This window comes from Opisthocomus hoazin, chromosome 6, assembly GCF_030867145.1.
Source record: "Opisthocomus hoazin isolate bOpiHoa1 chromosome 6, bOpiHoa1.hap1, whole genome shotgun sequence".
Lineage (NCBI taxonomy): Eukaryota > Metazoa > Chordata > Aves > Opisthocomiformes > Opisthocomidae > Opisthocomus > Opisthocomus hoazin.
In genome coordinates this window covers 40018906-40046562 of record NC_134419.1, presented here as the reverse complement: position 1 = coordinate 40046562, position 27657 = coordinate 40018906, and the positions used below count along the sequence as shown (strand labels likewise).

The window sequence follows — 27657 nt, the reverse complement described above, 5'->3', positions numbered from 1 at the left end:
GGCTGAGGAGTCAGAGGGGGAGCACTGGCTTTTATTTTTGCACAGAAACTGATTACATGGTGGTTTATTTTAAAGGGAGATCCAGATCTCTGTTGGCAATATATCCCTAGGAATCTATTTTAATATGTATCCAGCTTGAGGTTAACCTCATCGGTTTAATCGGAGTTTCACAAGACAGGGATTTGGTCTATAGTTCTTTAAATAAAATGTGCTTCACATAGGGGATACAAATCTATTTGCGTGTTCCAGGGTGTGTATAAATAATGTGTAGCTGCTTTGAGCCGTTCAGTCGATTCCAAGATCCAAGCTGCTTAATCGTGTGGTTCTTCTAGGTTTGTAATGTGTCTGGCTGCTCCAGCAAAGATGGAACAACAGGGAAACACAAAGAAATGTGCTGATGTAGCAATACAGGAAATATGTTTTCACACAGCATGTAATTAAGGAGTAGAACTTACTGTTGATGAATGTCATCGAGGCCAAGGGTTTAGCAAGATTCAAACTGACGCTGGATTTTTATAGGCCCCTCCTGTAATGACTCTGCCTGAGCACAATAAAGAAAACCCCCAGAACTTTTCATAAGTTCTGGGTTTCACAGTGAAGCCTGAAGTTTGTGACAGTTTTAGAATGTCAGCTAGTAAAGAGATTAAAATCTGAAGTTTCTGTTAGACCTTTCCATGGTGTCAGTGGTGGCTTGCCTAAAATCTGAGTCCTGGTGTTTTCCCAGCACTGACTACTTATCCTGTTAGCACGCCCCGTTACTTTTTATTTTTGTATGCTTATGGTCCTGTCCAAGGGTTCCTAAAAGCTAAAGCAATGAATTGTAGTGGATTAAGTTTGTGTAAAATACTAGAATTAACATGTTGTGTAGCATGTCACCAACACAATTTGGCTACAGAATGATAAGTTGACTTTTCTTTCTCTTTCTTAATGGTCGTCACCCAGTTTGGTGTATGTGTAAAAAGGCCTTGTTGTGTTTCAGGAATATGCACAACTTTATAGACATTTAGAAACGATAGAAAAAGAAATTCACAGAAGTGTGCAGCACAAAATGAATAAGGAGACAACAAAGCCTTTCCCAATCTTCAGTGCATGCTTTGCACGCCCCGTTGGGGCCCTCAGGGAAGTGCAGCCCAGCGTTGCCAAGCCCTTACTTTGGAGGGGCCTTGCTCGCTGTGCTCTCAGTCCAGCCGCGCTCCGAGGGCGAAGGAAACGCAGGTGCCGGTGACACGTGCATAAACCCATCAGGCATGTAGATCGCGTAGTGTGTTGGGCCAGAGCTGGTGCTAGCTTGGTGCTAGCAGTTTGGAAAGCCTTCCAACTCCCTCTCTTTTCCTGCTTCTAGTCTGAGCCTGGAGACTTTGGGCAGCGCAAGCAGCTCAGAGTGCAATCCTGCTGCTGTGACTCCAAGGTATGACAAAACATTTCAGAGCATAATCATTAAGTGTGTTGCTAGTGTCGGGTTTCAACATGTTCACAAATCTTGCTCCATCAAAAATGCTGGCGTCAATGGCAGGAGTTGTACCTTGAGGTTGAAAGTTGCTCTCCAGAGTAGCCATCAGATCACCATTCCTTCTGCCAAGGTGATCCTTTTGCGTCGCGTTTTCTTCTATGAACCTTTGAAGGTTGATCTCATCAAACCCAAAGTAGCAGGGTTTGTGTCATTGACAATAGTCCTTTTAGAACGGCTTTCTCTAGACCGTTACCATCTAGTCTAGTAATTTCTATTTACATGAAAAGTACGTTCAAATTAAGTTAACATCTGGCATTTTCTGCAAACCAGAGACAATATGACCTCTTTCTCATTCTGCTGCAGTAGTCTCTTGCGCTGTTGTCCTCCTGCCAAAGACTGTTTTTGCCTAGTCAGTGAAGGCATGGGATGATCTGCTGATGTACCCAACTCATGAAGGGTTGTGTCTACTTTTTTGAAGCACTAGGAAGCTAGTGATAGTCTCTCTACTGCATGCAGTTAATTTTCCATAGCCACCAAGCACCTTTTACAGACTCAAGCTGCACTGAAATAACAAAGAAATTGATTAAATTCTCCAAGACCACATTCATTACAATCTATCTATCATAACAGCGAACATTCAGGCAAATTAAATGCTCAGTGGAAGGCAAAGCAATTTCTTTCATCTGTGTAGCTTCAAGCATCACCATAAAATGATGTTCACGAGGTGTAATGATTTTCACACAATGCATTGTGTGGCATAGGAACAAGAATGTAGGTATGTACATACATACATACGTGGGGTTTCAAACAAGAATGTGCCAGGCAGGCTTATATTTATCTGTATCTCACACTGTGATTGTGTCTATCAATATTGCTGGTGAATGTGTCCTATAAATCAGAGTAAAATTCTTGTTGAAGGCAAAACCATGAAGGCAATACCAAGTATGCTCGTGTACGCAGTGCGCTAAAACAGCACATGACAATGTTCTTAACGTGGTTGCTGCAGCCAGTAAAGCAGGAGAGGTCCCGACGCCATATCCAAATGTTTATTAAGTCAAGCTGTATGACTGATGGTTTTAACGCTTGTTACATTTGCATATATTCCCTTAGTTAATATGCAGAGGACAAAATTCTGGCCCCAAGCTTCTGGGTAATAACGGCAACCAGACTGACTGGGTACAGGAGGTTCATCATTGCAGTGCAGCATCTAAACCAGTGCCCCCAGGCTTCGCCCAGTAGTCCCCAGTGCTGTTACTCTCTCGTCACTTCTGGAGTATGCGTGCTAATTGATACTCTCTTTTCCTTTGGCAATCCCATCGGGGTCAGTCAAGCAAAGTACCAGCTAAATAAGGAAGCTGCTTATTTGTTAGGAATGGTCTGGAAACAGCCGGAGCACAAAGGCGATATTCCGAACACGCCACCGAAATACCCCAGCAGCAGCGACCTATGTCGCTATTTAACCCAGTGAGGTTTCATACGGATAATCCTTAGGTGGAAGCTCGCTATCTCCCTCCTTCAGCTGCACCACATTACCTGTGTTAAATGTTTATTGATTTATTTGTCAGAGATATGGTTTCTATTGATAAACATTCACAGACGAAGGCTTTTGTGCAGATCGGCTTCCTAAAATACCATGCAATCCCAAAGGAAAGCACTAGTTTAGCAACTAATGGAAGTGCTGGGATTGCAAAATAAAACTGTGATTATTTTAATAGCTTGGAGATAACGAAGGGGGTTTTCAGGGCAATCCGTAGGTGTGAAAGGACAGATTTCTCTTCTGGAATACAAAAAATATCTTCATTTGTGTTACGAAAAATGATTACACTTGCAGTCAGTGTCCTGTGGTGGAGCGCTTGGTGCACAGGACCTCGGGCTGGCAGTCAGAACAGCGGGATTTCTGTCCCAGATCCATGGCTCGGTGTTGGGCTGTGTGCCAGTCATTTCATTTTCTGAGTCCCAGAAAATAATAAGCTTTGCTTTCCATCTGAAACTGCTTTGAAAGCTGCAGAGGGAAGCTGACTCCCAGCTTGGTCATTAAGGGTATCCCAAATTAAATAGTGGAAGTGTTTCTATATGCTTATAAGGTATATGTCATAAAGATGTGGCTCTTTGATCCTTTGTGTTTGCGAAGTAAAGCACTGGCACTCCCAGAGCGGAGCGGTTTATTCAGTAAACAGGGAACAGCGAAAGCCCAGTGACTCAGGGTACATCTTTCACTAATGCTCTGCGATTTGTAAGTGTATTTCAAACAAATGCTAGCACAATGACTTGATCTTACCTAAACATTTCAGAACACCAGGGATTCCATATCCACAGCTTACTTCTCACTCATCAGTTTTAAGCCTCAGACTGAGACAGACATGGACTGCGTAGCAGAGCACAAATGGGAGGACTCAAGAGTTTCGGTTGACTAGCTGTGATAACTTTTAAAACAGTGCTGCCCCCAGTTTTCCTTTTTGCCTGTTAATTGGAATTAAACACCCTGTCAGAGGGGTGGTAGAGCAGGAGTTGCGCTCTGTCCTAGGACTTTCATACTGGTATCTTTGCTTAAGCCACTTGGTAGATCAGCTGTTGGGAAGCAAGTCCATGTCTAAGGTTTGTGGACAGCACTTAATTTACCTCAGTGGGATGGTGGCTGCTCAGAAGACTAGAAAATCCTGATTTTCAGAGTTCAGATTACATTGATAGCTTTGGGAATTGAAAGAGAAAGGGGGTGAGTCAACGAGGCATTACACTGAAACCTGCCACGGAGAATACAAAAGCCTAAATAACTAAACTGGGTACTGAAAGCAGGCTACCCACGGCAGGCTGGGGCTCAGCAGGAGTTAACATCCCCAGCTTCAGGTAGATTGGTCAAAGGACAAATACCTGGAGCTGCTTTGCTCTGTCCCTGGCATTACACAGGTATCATGTTCAGCGTCTGCTCGTTAAGGGCGAGCGGCTGCCCTGCTGGGAAATGGGTGTTTGGGGAGGCTGGGACTGGAGAAAGACCCTGCAGCTCTAAACAAGTGTCCTACAGTATGTTTTAGTTGGGCTTTTGAGGGAAGCTTTCCAGGTTAGTTTAGTTTCAGTTTTAAGGCAGAAAGGGGGAGTACTCACACCGTATTACTTTATTCTTTGATGAAAAAAAATCTGTCTGTGCAATAGCAGGACTGTGAAAACCAGTTCAGTGATGCTCCCCAAATGCCTTTAGAGCCTTTAATGGAAAGCAAGATTATGATGATGATGACAACAACTATTACTATTTCAAAATCTGAGTGTGAAGTTTACCACTATTTATCATGATTCTTTACACAAGATAGGTCTGAACGTAGATCTAATGTTCTGTGTAAGCTTAAATCTCCATTACGAAGGAGAGATGAAAAGATCTAATTTTTCTAATTTTTTTTTTCTCAACCTTAGCTTTGTTTCTGCCTTTGTTTCTGTGTCTTTGTTTCTGTTTAATGCTGCTGTGCTCAGTTCCTTCACACTGCAAATGTTTTAGGCTTGCTGGGGATAGATAAAGATCCCTTCGTGGTTGACAGAAATACTGGCAGAAAGCAAATTAAATCCCAGCAGAGAGTAAGTGGTTTGTTACTCTCCCAGATTGCTTTCAAGACTTCAGTTTTACAAGTGAGCACACTGAGAAATAAACCTGGCTGCCAGTGGTGCTGAGCAAGAATCCAGAGGTCAGCAGTTGGTGATGGGCCTTGGTCTAACATATCACAAGCTTAGGTTCTCTGGCTTTACTCATTTCCAAAGATGTTTAGATACAGCAATCTCTCGGGTTGTTTCTTTACCTGTCTTTTGGTTAAAAACAGGTGTAAAGAAATGCAAAGGAGGCAGAAATCCTCAAAGAAATATCAGAACTTTTCCAGATCAGTTCAATTTGCGTTTAAATATCAGGCTACAGCAGCTGGATTGGTATTTCATCCAAAGCCATCAGCCTTACAGAGTTCTGAGTGAAGGAAAAAATCTGTTATCACCTGTAGTCTTGCTCTTGCATTTGTCCATGTAAACAGTTAAATCTGTCTCTAAACCTACATTCTTTCAGCAATTGCACTTTTAAAATCTGCCCCAAACAATACAGCTCATCTTGTCCTACAGGTTTTTAAAGTTTTTTCATGTCTTCACTCTCCTTTCCCAGGGTGGATGGGGCAAGAAAGGGCAGAAGAGCACTCTCAATTTTGCCGTGAGCCGAAGGGAAGAATTGTCCGGAGCCACAGACTGTTGCTGCTTGTCTAAGGTAGGAATCATATCGAATCTTGGAAAGGGGGATCACAGCAAAGGCAGCCAACCCAAGGAAGGTATTTGTACAGCTCGTTGTGGACATTGCACAGTGTTATTGATTGCTTAGCATTTTCCTCACTGTTGACTTTTGAGATCTGGCACGTTGGCTGGCTGAAGTTTCCAGCCAGATGAAGGTACTTTGCTGCCTGTGGAGGAAGGTGGGAGAAGTCTCCCTACTGATGAAGCTTGCTGTTCCCTAGGTCAGATCTGACCCCTCTTTAGGATGGGGTGTCCCTGTGAATGCTGATGAGAGATGAGAACATATCAGTGAAAGAAAAAAATACGTTAGAGTGATAGAATTGCTCAACCCAAACCTGAAATGCACTTGGGCTATTTTTGTACCCTTTTAATGTTGTTGTTGTTACTATTATTATTTGCTAATAAACATTCTAGTCTGTTGTCAGAACTATTTTTCACAACAAGAAGTTGAAGTAGCCATTATAATGCATTTATGGAAAGCATTTCAGGTTCATAAATTATTGCTATGTGTATGGAAACCCTTATTCTTAGCGTTATCTCTGTCTTATCAGGGAATACAGCATTACCTGCTGAAATGATCATCTGTGTTTAACTAACAAAGACGGCTTTATGTTCTCTGTGTGTACATATGTATAAGTGTGTGTATATATTAATAGATACGAATGACCCTGCATAGCCTGCCAAAGAATTGTTTGCTGAAGTGGTTTAATGGTTAATTAGGCCCGGCAGAAACATATGCCCACACCCCCTGCCACAAGCGCACAGCAAGACGCTCCCTTTGCGGAAGCATGGATTTCTTGCACGTGTAGTCTGCAATAGACTCAGACGAATGAAAACTTTCTCGGCTTTCTGCACTAGGGACAGGGAACGTGCCTGTGGACACTGGGATGTGGGGCAGCCCCTGCTTGAATTGAAGGGGCTGGAAATCCGGGCAGCGTTACAGAGCAGACAATGTTCTGCCCAGGGCTGCACACGGAAGTGGCAAGGCTGGAAACAGAGCCGGGCCTCCGAATGCTTACGCCCATACATCCTCCTCCGCACCACCCTGCCTACCAGACAGGGAGAAGGAACCGGCTGTGATGGTGGAAGACAGAGAAGGAAAAGTCAAACTTTATCTCTGCTCGGAAGAAAACTGTCTTGATTTGCAGAGCTTGCTTGTTCCCTTTACACAGTTCCTAGCAAGAGGAGTGTTAAACCAGCATTCAGAGCCCTCATTCCTCCTGGGATTCGGAATGTAACAACAGATGCCGAGGTTATCTTTGTCCTGTCTCTCCAGTGAGGCTCTAGAGCAAGCGCAAACAGAATGCCGCTTTCTTCCCTTCTTGCTATCAATACCAACAAGAATCATAGTTCTTTATAGTGATTCCTTTTATATTATAAAGACTAAAGGTAGTGGGACTCTCTGGAGACTCAAACATTTCAAAGTAACTCAGAGTCTTTTGAGGACAAATAAAGGCTGCTCATTGAACAAGCGCAGATCTTTTTTTCTGAAGGATTTCCAGGAGACAATGCTGTCTCGACCCCTCCCATTTCAGCTGGGAGCCTGCAGCATTTACCACAGCCAGGGCTGAAAACCCAGACACAACATCGCTGAGTTGTTCAAGATCACCTCATAGCCGAACCTCTCCACAGTGTAGTTTCTCTGCTTCGCTTGTCCACCAAAGGTGGTATAAATCACCCTAATCCTGGTTTAATAATTCGTGATGATTCTGATGCAAAACCAAGGCAGTGCTGCCCCATGGGTACATGAAGAAATCAGGTCTACGAAAGCCTGCGATACCTTCTCTGCTCTGCCACTGGTCTGTGGGGTGACCACCGTCATATTGCCATTCTCTGCCTCAGTTTCTCCCTTTGTAAGGGGGAGGCAATGTGTTCACTTTGCATTTGCTCACCATAGAGATGAACGGCGGTCTGTGATGTAAACAAGGTGGATTCTGGCTTTGAAGTTTTTTTTTCTGTATTTTTGGCCCTCATCCTCGACAGCTTTGTACTTGATGCCATCATTTCCACTCTGCACTTTTTTGTACAAGACTAAATGGGAGAAGACTCCTTCCTTGATGGTACCCACATGCATTAGCCAAGATACAGTGGCAACGGAAAAAGCAGGGCAGTGAAGATCCAGGCCATTCATCCTGACAGCAGAGACAAATGTGTCTCGCTTTTGCCCTACTACGTACTCAAGCAGAAAACAAAGCAATAGAGATGGGAAAAGATCGGAAAGAGCTGTCACAGAACAAGTGCACCATGCCAATAATATGCAGGATTAAGGACCCCAAGCCGTATGTACTGACACAATAGCCAGGGCCGTCCTGTTCACTGGGTTCATGGATTAGCGGGATGTTTCGTATGATTCTGGTTGTCTTTTCAACTCCAGTTGAACAAACATAGCCTGTGTCCTTGCAAATCCCTTGTTAGCTATGCAAAAAGTCAATACAATTTCCCTTTCACTACACTCTATGATTTTGCCTTTGGAAAATGTTGCAGTTGCTCTGTCTGGATGCCTTCACAGAATCTGCCTGACTTTGTGTCTGGTTCGAATGGCGTGGTGGTGAACGGTGGGAGCCCGGAAGAGGGCCTGGAGCCAGGATACCCGCACTGAGGCTGTGGCACCGAGAGGCTGACCTGAGTGGCACTGCTTGATTTGCTCGTCTAAGCTGCTGTCTTATAAAGTGGGGTAGTTCACCCTCAAAGCACGCTTTTGCTCAGATGACAGCTATGGAAATGGCAGGGTTTGGGATCAGTGATGTCACAAATTTTATTTTAAAAATGCCTTTACAAACAAAAAGATGGTGTTGCTTTGGTGCTGTGGAAAGTTCATCTGGGTTTGAGTCAGGCAGGGATTTTTCCTGCTCTCGCATCACTGCCAGCATGCTGCTAGCAAGCTCTGTCCCATCCAGCTCCTGTGCCACCTCACGCAGGGCATCCCCGTTCCGGCCCTAAATGGGAGCGGTGGGCCTCTGTGCAAAGCCCTGATGTGTGCCGCCTCTGACCTAATCCAGAGGCACAGCTTGGGAATGTCCTGGTCAGTGGGATAAACTCTCAGCATCGTGAAAGATGATCACAGAAGTCCCGCAAACCTCACAGAATCACAGAATGTTCGGGGTTGGAAGGGACCTCTGTGGGTCACCCAGCCCAACCCCCTGCCAAAACAGGGTCACCCAGAGCAGGCTGCACAGCACGACGTCCAGGCGGGTCTTGGATATCTCCAGAGAGGGAGACTCCAGTATTTGTGCCCATATATTAATTGCATATGAACATTTGTCATTAAGAATCTAGCAAGTTACGTGGTTTGTGGGAGCGGAGAAAAATTTCACGGGAGATATTGCAGCTCCTGGAACCGACATGCGGACTCAAATGCTAGCTGTCTAGTGAAGGGTCACGTTTCTTTTAACCTCGCAGCTCCAAATGTCACGGGAAAGGAGGGGAGAAGCAGATGTGCGGCGTAGCCAAAGTCTTCCTACTAAGCAGGATTCTGGTACGCTTTTGAGTGCTTTTTGTCTGTGTTGCCCTGTAATCCGTTTATCTCTGTTTTCTCATACCAGTTATTTAGCCATTATCTCGTTTCAGTGAGGGTATTTGGATTAGCATTAAAATTCCAGAGCACCTGGGTAATGTCTCAGGGTTGTGCGGCGCAGTCTTTGTATTGGCACGCAGGGCAAACCCTTTAAAGAAAGGGATGCCTGCCAATTGATACTGCCGTGAAGGCTGCTAGACAGCTGTTCTTACAGGCCTCTACCTGAAGTATCGGCAGCGTGAGTTTCCTCCTTGTGCTCGTCCTCGCGAGACACCGTTCGCTCCTTGCTCTCTAGGGCAGCTTGCTGAGGATCCAGTCGCAGTGAGGAGCATCCATTCATTCGGCCCGAGCTGCCTCTGCGTTGGATTGAAACCAGTAACTTTGCGACTGAAGATTTGCTCCCCCTGGTAACGTAGCTCCTCGCGGGAAGGGCTGAGTTCACTTCCTAACGAGACGATTGGCCCTGCTCTGTCCTTCTGTCCGTGCCCTCATGTTCACGTGCCTCAGGCTGGCTGCTAGCTTGGCTGCTGGTACACGGCAGGCGATGACATGCCGCCTTGTAATGCAGCGGGTGCATGAGCAGGAAGGCCGGCTTCCTGCCTTTGAGTGAAGCAGGAAGACGGGGCGTTTCAGGAGACAAATGTCTGCTGTTCACCAGATGCTTCGCAGAAGGTGAAGTCACCTGCTGAGAGCAGTAAGGTACAAAGCCCTCTCCTGTTGCAGGGGAAGTGCTGGCTTCTCGACCATAGCCCCAGTATGATTCGATGGGGTGTTATCTGTAGGAGCTACATGGTGCAGACTTGGTTTTTGAGCATTTTTTTGAAAGATATCTGCTCCTATTTAGGTGGGTGTTAAGAAAACCTCAGCAGGTTTTGAAAATTGGGTCATGTGTGTAAGTAAGCTTTCACTTATCGTAGTTTCTCCATGGTTTGCCTGCTGCTGTGGGTGGGCTAGCTTGGTGGCCACGTCACTGCTAAGCTTGTATCATAACAGACCGGACTCCTCCGTTGCAAGCAGCAAAGACCTTCATTCGTGCGTTTCCTGTGATACCATCAACTCAGTTGTAGTGCTGCACAGGGTCCATAAGCAACCGTCTAATCCTTCTAAGGACAGCGGGAGCGGTGCTTTAACAGTGCAGACAAAAAGCATGCTCCAGGACTTCTTGCACTGAGAGGCTCTAATGTGGTAGAAGGGCATAGCCAGCTTTGTGCTGCTGGTGGGCCTGCCCGATTGATGAACCCGTCCTGTGAAGCGCCTGCCTGCCTTCCCCACGCAAGAGCCTGGAACGGAACAGCTATTCCAGGTCCGCGCGTTGACATTCCTGGGTCTGGGGATGAACTAGCAAGTCCCCAATCTACTTAAAGGTACTTCAGCTGGTCCTTACAAACACCATTTCAGGAGCAACAGCCCTTACGGACCCTGAACAGGCCGGGAGAGATCGCGGCTACAGTGATTAAGCGGCTGTCTACCTGCATGGATCCTGGGCTCAGCCTCTGAGGTGCCTATACACCCTTGCACACGTTTTGCACTTCAGTAAGTCTCTAAATTGGAAATGAGCATTTCGGCTATTAGGTCAACCCCAGGCCTGGCTTCCAGTTGTTCTCACAGGCTATTCTTGTCTTGCAGGGAGTCTTTTATTTCTTGGAGGGGTGGGAACATCGGTGAATAAAATCTCAACCATTTTTTTTTTTTCTCCTTGACGATATTCATCCTGGGTAACATGAGGTTTTGTGCCTAAGTGGGTTCAGTGGCTTTGGCTGGGTGCCACAAACCTTATCACCCTTCTCTCTGTCGCTTGGGAGAGAAGCAGACAGGTGTGGCAACAGCACTTGCCGCACCATTTATTTTCTGCCCGAGCTGGATTTCAGATTTGAGATTTCCCGGCTGCCCGTTCTGCTCCGAGCTGACGGTCACGTTCCCCTCTCCTGGGGATCGCGAGAAGCGGAGGGCTGCTCGGGATCATCGCCGCAAACCTCCGGTCCCCATCTGGAAGGCAGCTAGCCTGCCTTTTGTGTCTATTCATCTCGGAAATGAAGGAGGTTTTTCCAGCTGCCCTCGAGAGCGTAGCGTGCTTTTAGAGGGAGCAAAGTTTGGTGCTAAACTTCCTTTGTGTCTTCTGGCAGTTGTAGCCAAAATATGTGTGATCTTTTCTCCAGCTAACTTACAGATTGAGATCCAATTAATTTCTGTTGGCGATTGGTTTGAAGTGTTTGCTGATATTTTTGATTTGTTGGTAGTACTCAAGTAAAGACAAATAAACTCGATTCCTGTGGCTGTCAGGATATGGAAAAGAACTTTGAAGGTGGGGGAAAGGAAGGAAGATAGAACTGTAACCACTGAAGACAAAAAAAGGACGCGAAATGTCCCGACAGCCCGAGAAGGATGAAATTCCCCCTGCGTCCACTGCATTTCCTCGCTACGCAAAGGCGGCGCGGCCGGGCCTCGCGCGGGCCGGCACCTTGGCGTGCTTGGCGTGCGCTCTTGGGTGCCGACGGGCTTTCCCGCGCTTTCTCGGAGCACCCAGGCTGCCCCGGGAAGAGTGCCCACGGCGCTGGCCACACCGACATGGCACCGGTCACCCCGCGCCACGCAGGGTGAACGAGACGGGGACCTGGTCGAGTTCCCTCCTCCCCTCTAGCTGATCCTTCTTCGCGCAGATGAAGCAATCGGTGATTTATCCACGTCGCCTCGTTCCCCTTCCTTCCTTCCCCTCGTCCTCCTCGTTTCCCCGTGATTCGCCTTATGTACCGTCAATGCGACGACAGCCGTAGGGTTTTTTTGTTTAGTTTTTGGGGTTTTTTCCTCATTTTTTGGTTGTGTTTTTTTGTTGTTGTGTTTTTTTTTTTGTGTGGTTTTTTTTTTTTTGTTGTTGTGGGGTTTTTTTATTGTGGTTTTTTCCCCTCCTCTCCCGTTCCTCCGGGCTGGGGAAGGGGCTCGCTCCGTGCCGGCGCCGAGCGGGTGGCTCCGGGCGGGCGGGGCCCAGCGGGGCGGCCGCTGCCTGACGGGAGCCGGGGACGCGCGGCGCGGGCGGGCTCCGGGGCTCCGCCGGGCTCCGGGCTGACGGGAGCTCCGGGCTGAGGGGAGCTGCAGGGCTCCGGGCTGAGGGGAGCTGCGGGGCCGCCGGGGGGGCTGCGGGGTGCCGGCGCGGCGGGCGCGGAGCCCGCGCTGCCTCCTGAGGTAAGCTCGTCCGCGCGTTTCTCTTCCCCGAGCAGCGGGGTTTCGGCCGCCGCCAGCGTCCCCCCGTCCCCCCGCAGTGACAGTCGCCCCGGCCCCATTTCATGGTGGTGATTTCCCCCCCGCTAAGGGCCGGGCGCTCCGGGGTGGCAGCGCCTCGCTCTATTTTCTATTTTTCCAAAGATGTGGCGATGCGGTGGGTGTTACGCCGCGGTTGTGGCGAGCCTTTATTCCAGCCTGACGATTTCCACATAGGACAGCCGGCAGACGTGGAGAAGCAGGTTTGGGAACGGCTCCCTGGCGCTCCTAAATAGCAATGTTATATTTTTTCTGTCAGCAGGAAGGGGGAGCAGGGCACAGCGGTGCTTTGGGGGGTTGGACTCGGTGACCCACAGAGGTCCCTTCCAACTCCAACCATTATGTGATTCTGTGATTTGGAAAGGAGAGGGAACGCAGATGGGCGGTTTCCAAGCGCCGTCGGGCTCGGCAAACGGGGTGGATCTGGTGCGGGGAGCCTGCGTCCCCCCGTCCCGAGAGAGCCGAGCGCGGGGTGCGTGCGTTGCAGCCGTTCATTCATCGGCGGCTGCGGGTAATGCGCTGCCCTGTGTGCCACACGCCGAGCGGGCTGGCCTTTGGGAACCCGGCACGCGCCGTGGTTCGGGGCAGGCAGCAGCTGAGACGGTCAGGGCACGAAACCATTGCGTCTCCACGCAGAGAAGAGGCCACTGGCTCGTCTCGGTCACGCTGCCGTTCCCAAGGACTTGTGTTTTGTGTGCTTCGATGCGGAGGTGCCAACAACCTCTTGCAATACGTTCGTAAGAAATTAAGGAGTGAAAAATAATTGGCAGCAGCTTCAGGTATTGCCGGTGCCCGATGAATCTAGATGGTTTAGATGCCGGAGAATTCACAATAGTTTTCATTAACTCCTAGCACAGAAGGGGCTTCATTTCGGTCTCCGTTTTTTATTTGCACGCCAGATTCTGCAGCCCTGGTATGGCTACCTCTCTCCTAAGGTGTCTTGGAAAGGAAGGGGGAAAAAAAAAATCTCCAGCGTGATTACCATGGACACAACTATCCCTTATTTATTTATTAGGCTATTAAGGTAATGAAGGAAAGCCATGCCTGCCTGCTGCGCAGCTCGCCTTTCAGCAAAACTGCCTGTGCTCCTGCTGTCACCCTCGTTTGATTTTTAACCAGCGAGTGCCCTGTGCTCACGTCAGTGCCGTGTTTACTACACCCCCACGTATGGGTTCTTGTCATAGCCACCAGGTCAAGGGGATCAGAGAGGAGCCTGGGCTCCCTAATCCCAGTTAGTGGGATTTGTTGGGAGCGGAATCTGCTCTTCCCTTTCTACCCAAAGATCAGCGTTTGCTTACTTGCCATTGCTGCTTCTTGATTCTGCCTGGCGCTGCTGCTACTGCTGCTGTTCTGGGGAAATAATGTGGTACAGCAGGATTTCATTGTTAGGCATTATGATACTGAACGATTGTTCTCTCTTGTGGTTGTTGCTGCTGTCTCCTGAAACAGCGTCTGTCCCAGATAGCACCTCTGCCTGTGAGGTCCGGGAGGGCAAGGGGAGGTTTAGCTTGCTCAAGGTTACTAGCAGAGTTAGTATCTCTGACTTCTGAATGCTGGACCACGTTGGGGCTGCTGCACATACAGAAAATATCCATGTGTCACATTAGTCTCCCTCACGACTCCCGTTCCTTTTACGCTTTCCTTCTCTTGTTTAGCAAGTATGCTTGCCATCTTTAAATAGGAATAGTTATTTTTGAAGATAATCCTGTTCTATAAAGCCAATATTGATTGCTAATACCATAAAAAGATGTAAGTAGTGATATTTAGGCTGTCAAAATACAGTAAGTGTGCCTTTTTTGGAAGAAGTCAGGTTTTCTGTAAACAGAAACAAAAGCACACACATACGCACAGGCCTAAGCGGTCTGCAAGAAGAAAGACACAGTGCCTAATAAAGCTCACGCACCCAGAAGGCTAGCCTGGGAGCCAGAAAGGTAAGGCTTGTGTGCTCCACGTGAGCACTACTTGCAGCTTCCCTTTTCTCCCCTACGTCAGTGATTCCGAGAGTACCAGAGGAAGGATTCCACCAGAGGAAGGGCATGTGATGAACAGGTCTGTTCTTGCGGCTGCTGTTTGTAGGGGAGGGAAAATATTTGGAGTGGGGAGGGGAACAGAGAGCTCAGAGAAACTTCGAAGCACTCTGCAAATGTTGAATTACGAGTTTACTGTTTTTGTAAAGGTTGAATTTGAGGAAGAACCAGGAATGTTAAACCTTCGTGCAAATTACAAGTCCTGTTTTTAGAAATGTGCTCTGTGTGTACTGGGGGGTGTGCACCCAGGTCGCTATTAGGAGATGGCAGCAGAGCTGCTCACAGAATTTGTTTATTCTGATGTGTTACTGTATACAGTGTGCTAATTAATTGATGAAACTGCTACAGAAAGCTGTGTTTCAATGGTATCCTGCCGCAGAGAGCTACGCTGGTTAATTATCTGTTGCTCTACGTTTCTTTGGTGTTTTTTCAGTATTCTGGTCCTTAGCTCTGCTAGTGCCTCTGGTCTGTTACAGAACAGGGCGGATGGGGCTACCAAAGCAGTGCTGTTGATGCTTTGGTTTGGTTTGGTTTGAGCGAAGGCTGTAGTACAGGTCTCCTAAGATGGATGAGCCATCATTGTGTGTTCTGTCTTTGCTGAGTCCTTTGCAGTGAGCCAGAGAGGTTCTGTTGGCCCGATCCTGAAGTCTTCAATCCCTTCGATAATCCCATTACCTTCCGTGGAGCTATGTCCGTGAACGAGCATTACGGAATTAGGCTGTACCGTGTGTGTTGGCTGTGGTGCAAGTGTTAAGGCAGGGTCAGCACTTTCATTGCTTGGCAGAATTTATGTCAGAGCAGAGCCTACCTGTAGGATTGTGGAAACTGCTCCGCCTTGAAAAGTGAACAAGAAGTTTTCAGCAGAGAAGCGCATTTTTTTTTTTGTGGATTTTTGCTTTGGATTTATTCAGCGTTAGGAAATGTACTGGCAACAAGGGTAATGTTCAATGTTCTTTGAAAACTGTGTTTAATTCAGGCCTTTGAAGTTCTTAGTCATGGGTAGGTTGTTTTATTCTTTGCTCTTATTGTGTAAGAAGAATATGCTAGGGCTTTTACTTGCTGCTCAAGATTTCTGAAGTAGGAGCCTAACAAAAGCCTGGCTTTTCAAGAGTGTTGGGTGCTTCCTTTTGCTTTTTCCTTTTTCTTGGGTGATTGGCACTTGGTCTGTGTATCTAAATAGGGATTTGTGAACCTGACCTTTGGCTTCAGTGTGATTTCAGCCTCTGTTCTGGTGCAGATGATACTGTGACCCTCCTACATGCCACAATATAAGCAGATTTTGGACTGAGCTGGTATTTGGATCAGTTGGAGGGGAGGGTTTGGGAAGTGATGATGCCATGTCTGCACAGTTGGCTAAGACAACGCTTATCCAAGCCTGGCAGTAAAGGCAAATGTGCTGTGGAGGTGTCTTTCAAAGAAGGTGTCGTGCTGATGCCACGCATGCTTGGGTTCTTCAGCTCTCTGCGGTTCTTTTTGCGTGACAATTGGTCCATGCCAGACTGCAGCTTGGGTAGTGATGGTGGGCTGCTCCGTAATAACTCTGCTCGCTAGATATAGTTATGCCTCATTCTCCTTGCTGTGTGTGGTTGCTGAGTGTTGCCAGAGCTACATGCCATCCCAGAGAGAAATGCTATTTAAATACTAGGAGGAATAGAACCTTTATATATGTCTTCTCATGGTCTCGCTAAGATGTCACGAAGCATGATTAAGTAATTTTGGATCCCTGCATCATAGATGCTGTTCATTGGAATGTGTTTGGAAGAACAGATAGTATTAGATGAGAATAATTAGGTGGAAAAACTGGTTTGTGATGTGCTTCTCAGCTCAGACACTTCATATCTGAATTCGGGTGTGTGAATGCGTGCATGTCAGTCCGTATTTTATTCTCTCTCTCTGCCTTTACTTTTACACCTGTCTGATGTGCACAATGTAAACCTGGGTGTTTGGGTTTTCTACCTGTTCACAGTGAGAGGAGATGACTGGGATTGATTTTTGGGCAAGTGCGTTCCATATTCGTGTGACGTCTCTCTAGCAGCAGAAATGTAGTGTAGCACTAAGTCTGTTTCTTATCTACAGATGCCAGCATGGGCAGGCAACTCTGCCATCACTTCACAGCTGAAGGAAATAAGATGCGGAGAGGCAAAGCAATTCCTACAAGAAATTAGCTTTTATATTCGTAGCGCATCTTGTAGCAGTTTATTGATGTTTGCCCTCTTCATAAACAATAAAAACTTTGAAGTGAGCGGCCTTATCTTAGAAAGCAAGCTGTTGCTAAAATTATTCTCTGCTAGGAAGACTTCTGAAATAATTCCACTTCCTCTTAGCCTGAGAACCAAGAGAGGATTATTCAGTACTGCAACGGCTGGGGCTTTTCAGTGCCTTCGTCAAAATGGGAAAACAGGAAACAGCAGCACGCATGGAAGCATAGTTTGCCTACAGGTTTGATTTATAGCTATTCTGGTCTTTCAAAGAATCAATTATTTACATAATATGAATGAAATACGCCCCAAGACCAGAAGGCTATTCTGGTTTTGAATAAACACTGCAACACTCATTCACTCAAGGAGCAGAAGCTATATTTTTCCTAGAGCAGAATGGACACAGTTAGGATGAAGACGACTGTGTGGCGAGGAAGGCTGACACCAGAGCCTGAGTCCATTTTTCTTTGTTTCTATGTCTGCATTGATCCTCGCATTTAAAGGTCAGAAGTAGCGGTTGTTCGGTTGTTACTGCGAGTTTTGCGAGTTGGGGCCCACTTTCCAGTGCCGGCAGCGTTGCTGTTACAAGACACACCAGCGGTGCCCTTGCCAGAAGGCCGAGTCTAATGGTCCTTGTGGTCAAATGCCTTTTATAATCATCGGCATGGTTCTTCCGAGTCACGCAAGGTCGGGTGGGCATCTGAGGCTCCAAGAGAGAAGGGGCAGCTTCAGGGACTCCACACTTGGAATTGTGCCCAGCTACGTCAATACCAGTGATGACTTGTAAGGTAGCGTTAGCCCTCAGTTACCTCAAGACCGTGGTTTAGAAGAGCTAACAAAAAGCGATGAGCCTTGCATCGGAATAGAAGCTTATTTGATATAATGTGGAATTAACAGCTGTCATTATCTCAAAAATATCCAGATCAATTCATCTGAGAGTGTATACAGCATTTATGGTAGATAATGGTATGTTTATGAAACTGTGCTGGTCGAGATGAACTTATGGGTGTTTATTTATCATTGATGGTGTTACTTAAGCAAGGGATAGTACTGGATTGTACTAGGTGTGTTTCCTGCTCTCCAGGTTCTTTGCTGTGGTGTGCTCTGTCTGAGCTCTCTAAATATTGTGGAAAGCCATTTGCAAGTGGTTGTTCAAGTAAGACGTGTCTTTGCAGTGGTGGTACGTGTAACTCCATTTATTGGCTAATTTTGTAAAATTTTATGAAATAAAGCATTTGTTTTACAAATGGTTACTTTTCTGGAAACTTGGGTGACATTTATTTGCACATGAAGTACCTCTCACCCTCATGGAAAGCCGCTCTTGGGTTTTGGGAATCAGCCAGTCACGAAGCGTTAAGCTGTGCTGAGAGAGCAGCCAGCCATGCAGCCCTGAGCTCCACAAAGACGGGGTGATACCGAAGTCTGGTTGGCAGTCTGCTGCTTAACCCTGAGTTGACGTTTGTGTGGTCGTGGTAGAGGCAGCCGAGCCAGTGCTTGGTAGGGGGGGGGAAAGCCAGGAAGAGTGACGTGATCTGTCGGTGTCTACATGGTGATTCCCACTTCATCGTGCCCTTCTGAAAGCACCACTGCAAGGGTAGATGGCATGACTGGAGGCTGTAGCAGGTAGGGGCTCCTCACAGCGTTGGCTGTGTCTCAGCTATTCGCTGGGAATACCAGCAGGGTCACTGAACGCCCGTTCTGAGGTTCCTTCCATGAACTCAGTGGATTCACTGCTCTAGACAACTAGGAGGGTACAACCTCTGTCTCCAGAAGCCTTAGAGAAGAACTTTGTGTGAATTACAATGGAGCCCCTCCATCATGTAGCGTGAGAGATACTGCACATAGTATTCTGTACATCATCGTAGGGTTACCAGCCAAGTCTTGTGTGGCAAAGAAAATTGCAATGAATTACTGCTTAGTACCCCGCGCCAATATAACACGTGACTCGAGCAGAAGTCTCAGAAACCTGTTGGGCACAAGTCCGCAAAACTGGGAAAGACTGTATGGCATACACAGACATCCTGGGTGACAGTTAAGAGCTATGTGTGCCCCAGAGTTACAGGTTCAGGAAAAAATGATTAGGTGTCGCAGTTCCTCCTGATGCAGCGTGACGTTTAGAGGACTGGAAATAGCACTCTGACAACACATTTTAATAGGTGACTAGATATTTAGCTTTGTTTCTTCTCTTGAAAGGGCTGGCTGTGCTGCCAGTACAGCTAGACTGAAAGCTCTTAGGCTGATTAATTATTAAAAGAACCCACTAAATATTTTACACCTTTTCATTTTTTATATTTTTATCTTACCTATTGATACTTTTCTTCTTCTAAGAGTTTACAACAGCAGAGGAAAAACTAATCGCAATATATGCTAAGAACTTAGATGGCTTCCTATAAAAGATTAAGAAAGAACAAAGATTATGTAAATATTTGTTTCCTCACTGTATCTTTGCTTCAGTTTCTTCTCACTTTCTCTACAGTACCTCTCGGAATCTGTTTAGTTGGGTAAGTAACCATTTTTTTTTTCCCTTTGAGATTTGTTGTACATTTATATGTCCAGCAAGTTTGTGCTTCCCTTATGCAAGATGTTGTATGAATGTAGAATAATTGCAAATCCGTGTGGCAGTGAGTTTGCTTTCCAGAAGGTGAGCTGTGCCAAGCAAGGGTAGCATGGTGCTGTAAGACCTGAGTAGGCACGTATTCATGAAGAATACATGGTTTGTGTCCTACCTCGCTGTATTATTGGGCACCATCTCTTGGCGTGTCTGTGAGTTAGGAGTCTTTACAGCCAACCGGACAAATGTACGAAGAATCATAGAATCAGAGACCCAAACCTGGGGTCCTCAGGCAGTGAAGACGTGGATATGAATTTAGCATGTTGAGCACGTCAACGAAATGTTTGTACGGTCTTTGCTTGCTATTCTAACATGTAGATGTTTGGAAGACCTGTACAAGTTGTGCTGTGGTTCTCCTAAACGTGGTGCTTAGTCACCCATATGGCAGTGCTACAATGCAAACAATGTATTATTGTTCTTGACCTGTTTTGCAGCAGGTTCGATTTTATTGCTTGGATTCAAATGGCACTGGCACCAACTAAGATCAAAGTCCTCGCAACAACAGGCCTTGTGCAAATATGCCAGAGACAGCATTGACCTGACCCGCTGTTGGGCTACGTAGGGGAGAAGACGGGGAGCGGGAGGAAGAGGAGGAGGACGGAGAGGCAATGGGGCGTAGCGCTGTTGACATGGACTCTGGTGTGAGGAATGAGATGGGGCCCGCTGGGCTGCCGTGCTTTCCTTTCCTGGAGTTTGTAGCTTGGCTTTGGTCTGTGATCTGGCATCGTAGACCTCTCCTGGCTCAGAAAAGCGTGAGACAAAGGAGAAAACCCACAGACTTTCCAACCTCTCTTTTGTAGTGGTCTGCGCAGTTTTGTGAAGCTTCCTCTGTGAAGACTTTCATAAATAGCATGCTGCTCATTCAATCATGAGATACATTATCCATAGAAGAAATGCCTGAAAGTGCTTGAAAAGGAAAGCGACTTCACAACACCTTCACAGAGAGGTGGCTGTCTTACTGCGTGAGACTCATGCTCGTGCTGGAACAGATCTTCGAGCCTGGGTGTACCTGTGAACAGTAGGTATTTAATAAAAGTGTTCTTAAAATATACATCATTTATCGCTTCAGTGTGCTAGGTGGTCTTTGGAACACTGTTCTAGCAATATTTTAATCACAAGGCTGTGCTTGTTTCCTCAAAAATTATTTATACTTAGAAAAATGAAACAAAGCCCCTCAAACCTGTTTCCTATTACAATTCCTGGATCACTGCGCCCCGTTGCATAACAGAGGGGTATGAATGGGGCAAATGACTGGCCATCAGTCTTTGTGCTTATGATACTGGACGAGTGATTATTAGATTTAAATCGTGTCGCTCATGCTTTATTTCTAATTAGCTGAGAAGTGTGATGCACGTATCTTCACATGATGGTTGTGAGATCTCCTATAAAAACGCTAGTCTGTATCTCGGTGCTAAGACCAAACAGGAAGAGCAGAAACAAATGAATTAGCTGGAGATTCTTGGGTTAGAAGCCACGGAGGGCCAGAAGGGAATCCTGTTATTTAGCTCTGAAGGGTGGAAAGTGGGATAGACAGGCAGTCAGACATTCCACATAAAATCATTCTGTTCGGTGCAGGAAATGACTGGGGCAGAGGTGTTCCTACTCCCCGCAGCTGGCTTTAACTCGTGGCCCTCCTGCCAGCAAGTCTTTTTCCTCAATCTACATATTTTGTATAGCTGTTTCTCTTTGGGCGGAATTTTGACTGAAAAGAACCCAAGTCTCTTGTTTTGCAATCAGATTGCTGGCAGGAATAGAAGCACCTCAGCATCTCCCCTCATCTCCTCCATCTCCGCCCTTGGAGCAGGGGTTTGAGCATTAATGTCCTGGTGCATGTGCTCGTAAGGTTGGGAGATGGCCTCTGAGAATCACCTGCTGTGTGGTGAGGCCCCGTTAAAGAGAGGACAACAACCCTTTGCCAGCTAACAGCCCTCACTTTTGTTCTTTCTCGCTGCCTTGCTTTCTTCATTACTAGAACAAACAAGCTATGAGCACACTCAGATGTGGGTAGACCGCAGTGTCCAGCCCGCGCTCACTGTGTTGACCCAAACAACGGTTCTGCTGCTGGTACCACCCTCGCTAGAGCTGTGTGAGCCCTGGTGTTTTGTGGCTCGGGCTTCAGCAGACTGTAGCTGGTAGCTGTGTTCCAGCCTGTGGCAGAGCAAGGGCCCCAAGATCTGATCCAGACTTGATGGAAACAATCTCATTGGCTTCAGTGAACTAGATTAATCCAGAACGGGTTTGGGCTGAGTTGTCAGGACAGGATGTTAAATATTTTTTCCCTTATGGTTTTTAAATTTAAAGAAGTTGGCCTGGAATCAATAGAGAGTGAGAGAGAATGCGGAAATACTGCAGTGGCGTTGTAGTTCGCTTCAGGCTCAATGGATGGAATAGCCCCTCGCTGCCGTGCCGCAGCTGGCATGATTCGTGGCAGACACCAAAAACTCCTGTTGAACACCACGCTCTTTGCCCTGTGATTCTCCCCACCGACGCAGAGATTCCCTACTGTGAAGATGGTGGCATCTTCCGGAGGCCAGCCTGCCAGGAAGGTCCGGTCGCGAGCAGCTCCTGGTGTTCCAGGGCTTGGGCAGATTCCTTGGAGCTGATGCAGGAGCTCTGGCCGAGAGTGTTACCAGCTCACAGTCCAGTAAGAAAAGGCAGTGTGGGCATCTCCACCTCTCCCTCCCAAAACAGAACGGTTGGAGGTTTCCCCAATCTTAACGTGTTTACATGATCATTTTAATTTATTTTTGATGGTCATTGGAACTGGGTGGGTTTTCTTTTTTATTAAATGTGACATTTCTCCTCTTTTTTTGGTCAAATGTTGTCCTGCTGCCTTCTTAGGTGAAGCACTGTGTTGTGTGGGTTATTTTTAAATGTAATCTAGCTTACATAGTCTGGTATTCATAAAGGCTTGTAGTTCAGCCCTGCGAAATCCTGTGTCTAATTCATGATATGCCCTTGTTCTCTTATAAAAGCTTATAAGCCTTTGGCTGAGAGATATGATGGATGCTTCTGCATAAATAGTTTTTTTTCTTTTACAGGAAGACTAAAATTTTATGAGAAATGATTTCATGCCTGTATGTCATAGGTTTTATCCCTCTACTCCTGTTTTGCAGCACTGTAGCAGTACTAGGCCACCAGCTCTCCCACCTGCGTGATGAAGATGGGAGAAGTCCGTGGGAATTTCGGGCTGATTACAGGCTTTAATTAAGACCCATGTGCTCCAGTACATTCCCGGCTAGGTGAGCTAAAGCAAAATCACTGTTAGTGGACAGCAGCTCACTGCTCAGCAATTGGATTGCATCCAAGTTATATACTCATATAAGTCAATTCAGTTAGATTTTTTCAAGTAAAATCTAGCTGTTGAATTAAGAAAAAAAAACCCCAACAATAGTAATTTTCTGTAGACTGATGACCTTCAATAATACCATGCTGCTTCTCTGGCACATCAGCTAAGACAAGAACTCAGTCACCTGGCAACAGATGTCCTTCATGAGCCCCGCGTGCAAGGACAGCCCAGAGCCTCTCTGCCTCGTGGCGGTGAGCGACAAGAAATCCTCGCCGCGTGAGCTGCTGGGTGGCACAGCCCTCCTTGTCCTCGGTGACTCCTCGGTGCCGAACCGGCCGCTGGGTGACAGTTAGCTGCTTGGACAAAGCTTAATCCTGTGAAAAGTCTGCTTTGCTTGACATCTTGCCAAGCCATGGTCCGTCCTTGTATTGATTCAGAATTAATTAATTCTGCTTCTGATGGCTGAGTAAACTAAGGCCAAGTCTGAAAATACAATTCATTTTGTGTTTGGGAAGGCTCCCACTGAAATGAAGACCATTTTGCTTGAGTAAGGAGCCTTGGGATCCCTGCCTTTCATTAGTAAGGCTCTGTTAGAAGCGAGTCACTGTTATGTTACCTCCTCTTGTCATCATGTAGTTGCAGACAGAACGATAAAAATTCATCTCCTGCAAGCTGCTGACTGCATGCAGGGTAGATGCAGAGGGAAGCATTCACCACTGAGCTTAACTGAGGCTGTCTCGGCATCCGTCCTTGCCTCCCTGCGACGCTGTGCCCGCGTCCTGGCTCACACACGCTCCAGAGCAGGGCTCTGCAAAGCCCCTGTCACGCCTCTTGATGTGGGGTCTCGCATGGGAGGTTTCTGTTTCCAGTGCTGTTACTGATACAGAGCAGGCTGACGGGTAAGTTACACAACATTCTTCTACGCTTCCACTCTCATCTGCCATGGGGCTGGAGGATTTTTGCCGTCCGGTCAGGGTTGCCTTCTAGTGTACGGTAAGAACCTTGGTTTATTTGGCTACTGCTCCAGGTGATTTTTGGGCAGGAGAGGAGTGTTCTGTCCACATCGAATATGTGAATTTACAGGAAGACAGAAATGATGCAGGAGGCAATGGGGATGGCTCAGGGCAAGGCAGTCCTGCGAGGCGCCTGCTGAGTGTGATACCATCCACGACAAATAGTTAGTGGACTTGTGAGAGAAAATGTGAGCAAGAGGTCTTCCCATCTCTGCTTGGCACTTTGGAGGCGTGCAGAGACCCTACCTCCGGTGATAGCCCCTGGTGCTGGGTGTGCTGTAAAGGCGCAGTTCTGAGCATCAGTTGTAACCTCCCCCAGAGTGTGCACGTTCCCTGCAGTCGGTACAGGAACTTTCGCCGCGTGTGGTTTCTGGGAGTGACTTTGGGTCGTTATGAGTGGGAAGTACAGTAGAAGGGCGAGACGCTGTCTTTGTGGAAAAAAGATATCATTGCTAGAGTTGACTTAGTCGTCTTCGCTACCATAAGCTTCCACTCTAAGTATTGGAGCTTTCTGCATTCTCTTTTGTTTCGTCAGTGTTTTGTGCAAGTCTGCTCGGCGCAGGATTTGCAGAAGCGGCGTATGTTATCTTTCAGTTCCATTTTGCCTTCCCCTCCGTGAAACATTGAGATAAACACTTTTATAGCCACTGAGCGGCTGTGGACCATATGTTCCCGTAAAAGCTGTAATTTCCCACTGAGGGCTTCTCTTTCCGTGCAGCCATGCTGGATGTGTGCTACACGCTGTAATACCCGCTGGCCTGAAGAGCTGCCTTGTAGCCCCGGCTGGGTGCAGCGCTGATGCCCGATGCCGAGACCTGAGCCCAGAAGCATAGCTGAAGTATCTGGAGCCTAACCTGAGGCCTGATCTGAGTCTGAGTGAGAAAAACTGCTGAAGTTTATTTGTATGCAACAGAGAACGCGTGCATGAAGTGTGCTGGCGTGGCCGAGGGCAGACGACTATTGTTTGTGCTCTCAGCACGAGGGCACTCTGAGGCAGATACGCAGAGTAGTAGAGGGGCAGCTATTCAGTGACTAGTAATTCAGTAATCACACATAATTCAGTTCACTGGACACCCTGGACATCAAAAGAACTAAAACAAGACTGTCGTTTTCCCCAAGCCGTTGTACACCCCAGACACTCCCCTTTACGCGTCACGTGAAGTTAACGAGTCCCATAGACCTTCCCAAGGTCTCTAATGGTTCCTACAGAGGAGCCACTGTTCCCTGAATTCCGACTGGGTGATGCTGGGTTCACTCCGTACGCTGCAGCGTTCCCGTCCCAGGGTGTGAATTAAGTGCTCGAGCCCTGCTGAGGTACCCATGTAAGTTTACTCCGTTTTTATTAGCGTTCTTAAGGGTGACTGGCCTGTGACTTGAAGGGTATTTGGGCCTGTCAGTTTGCATCTGGCTTTTTTATTTTTTAAGGGCCAACTCAGAATCAAGCAGGGATGTGGATGTGGCAGAATTCACTGGTTTTGTTGTCGTGGCAGCTGCTGGCGTTGCCTCCAGCGTGGATGCGGGCTCATGTTGAGAGCAGGGCTGTACACAGAGCTCACCACGACTGTTCCCGAAGGCGGGCAGGCTCCCTGTGCGGAGTTGGGCTCTGGAGCCTGGGAGCCCCAGGGTGGACTGGGAGCCTCCTGTGCTCCGTGCTGAACCAGAGGGCAAGCTGCGGACCAGGCCATGGCCAAGGCACAGCAGAAGGATCAACTGGGCAGGTTTCTTCCTGTTTCACTGTAGCCTTCTCTAGTTGCTCCGAGTGATGAGTTAGCCCAACTCCAGTTGCTATAGAAGGAATCTACGCGACCAGTCCTCAGTTAACTATTGGATGCCCAGATTAGGAAAGCTGGAACTGCAAGAGCAAAGGAGCACAAGGAAATAGAAAATAAAGACGGTTGGCAGAAAACCAATACAGTTAGCTGAAGGGACAAGAGATTCAGCACACATACTGCTGTCACCTGGGGTCTTACACAGCAACTGTTTCCCTTCCTTAATCTAAAAAAGCTTTCTAGATTTTAAAATGTTTTTTAATCCAAGGAAATCTAGTTGGTTATACAAATCTTATGATAATTTCCTTTCCCACCACTTTAATATTTCATAAGAAAATGCGATTTTGAATCTAAAAATTATTTTTATCATATGATTGCAGAGCAGCTGACTGCCTGCTAGATGGTTGTCCTCAAGCACAGGGGTTTTAATTTCTGTACCCCCACCACCCATATTTAGAGGATGAACGAAATGAATGAAATATTTATTGTCCTTCTGGGGAATTTTGCAAGCTATCGTTAAGTAATCTACAAAAGATAAAAAGTACACTTCTGGTCTGTTGTGGGTTTGGTTGGTTTCTTTTTTTTCCTGTTCTATATAAAAAAGGCCCAAAGGGTCCCTCTGTTTTCTACCTCTGGTTTTCTTCCATAAGAGAAAAGCATGGCTTGTTTCCTTTTTTTTCCTTTTCTGTTTTGTTTTTTTTTTTTTTTAGTTTCTCCCAGAGTGTATGTATAACTGGTGATCTGGTAGACTTACCTCAAGGATATTACGAAAACAGAAGCTGACTAGCTGTCCAGGAAACAGGTATTTTTATTTAGATGTCTTAAAAGTTTAAAACAAACAAACAAAACCCCAAAGCTTTTAAACACCTGAATAAATATTTGGGAGAAAAGTTACTGTTTTCTGGGATGTAGCAGCTTGCTCAGATAGATGGCCGAAGGAGCTTCAAGCCTACATCTAAGACATCGAAGGAAACCATGGAAGAAGACAAGTTATGTTTTAACTGAAAAGAACAAGTGGCAGGAAAGTCCCAGACACCTTTCTTCCTTATTTTAAGCAGTTTTCAGGTCTTCAAGAACTAAAAAAGGAGGGCACAGAACTCGAAAGGTCTTCCTTTATGTATTTGGCCGTGGAAGTCAGTGTTGTATAAATCAGACTGTTAAGCAGGATATTATTTATGGTAGTAAATATTGACTAAAGATGTTGAATAAGTCTTTCTGTATGAAGGTAGCCAGGCTGTCGCTGTTTGCTGTAAGTGGAAAATCTCAGGTTGCAACTTTTTTTTTTCCTCACCAGCAACACAGATAGCTGGGCAGTTCCCGAGCCACTGCGTCTGGAGGAGTCTGGAAAATACCCTTTTCTGCTGCTGTTGGGGATGGGTAATTACTCTCGCTTCAGGGAATCATTCCATTTCTTTGCGCAGGAGTATTTTGTTTTTCATTTTATCAGGCCCTGCTCGTGGCTGGCTGGCTGTAGAAAAGCTGGCTCTGCGGAAGGGTCGGTGTTGGTGCGTGCGGCTGGGCGAGGGGGATGCCCGGGGCTGGCAGGGGAGGAAGGCCGGGGAGGCAGGTTCTGGCTGGCAGTACAGACCAGCGTTGTTCTCCCTGCCTCGGAAACAAGGTAAGTCGTGAAGTCACACCCTGTCCTTCAGTTCCAGACAGAAAAAAAGCTCTAGGCTCCTGCGTCTCTCTTGCTTAACTCTATGTATCGTGTTAATACTATGGTTGTATCTCTTCTAGGAAATGCTTTTTGATTGTCTGAACGTAGCTAGCCAATTTAATTGGTTCAATTCCCTGAGAAGCTGGAGAGGTATAAACTCCTTTTTTTTCTTAAACTAATTTATATATCTTAAAGCGTTTCCCATTAGATGTTTGGGATTATGAAGTATTCTGCCAGTGCTCTGTGATGAGCTGGTTTTGTGCTTGATTTGTGTGTCTGTGTACTCCGTGCTCGGCAGGATAAACGGTGACTGTTTTAACCGCGCGTTGTCAGTCCTCTGCTGCCTTTGGAGCAGCTATGGCAGAGCAGTATCTCCCTGCTTAGGGATTTGTGCTTTTGGAGCAAGAACGTGTGCTCGGTGTCTTCACTGAGGCACCGCAGATGACACTGGTGAAGCCACGGGTAGATCTCGCGTTGTTTCCAGAGTTGAGAAGGTTGCACAGCCTCAGGGCGGTAAGGGGCTCCTTCTTTGCACAAGCTGTTGGTTTAGGAATACCGTGGGGAACGTGCATCTCGGTGCTTCAGCCAGGAGAAGACACAGAGAAGAACGCAAAATGCAAGAGGAGGAT

General features: G+C 46.9%; 1 protein-coding gene across 5 annotated transcripts in view; it reads left to right on the top strand.

Moving 5' to 3' along the window:
- The window catches only part of SORBS1 (sorbin and SH3 domain containing 1), a 217855-nt gene that overhangs the window by 32847 nt on the left and 157351 nt on the right, over positions 1 to 27657 (top strand). For 2 of the 5 annotated variants that reach the window (XM_075422804.1, XM_075422797.1), the window contains exon 3: positions 5577 to 5675. The gene's annotated coding sequence lies outside the window, so the exon portion shown is untranslated. Of the gene's footprint in view, positions 1 to 5576; positions 5676 to 11862; positions 11882 to 12311; positions 12390 to 27657 lie in introns of those variants that run through there. The other 3 variants (XM_075422803.1, XM_075422796.1, XM_075422798.1) reach the window with 2 other exon arrangements.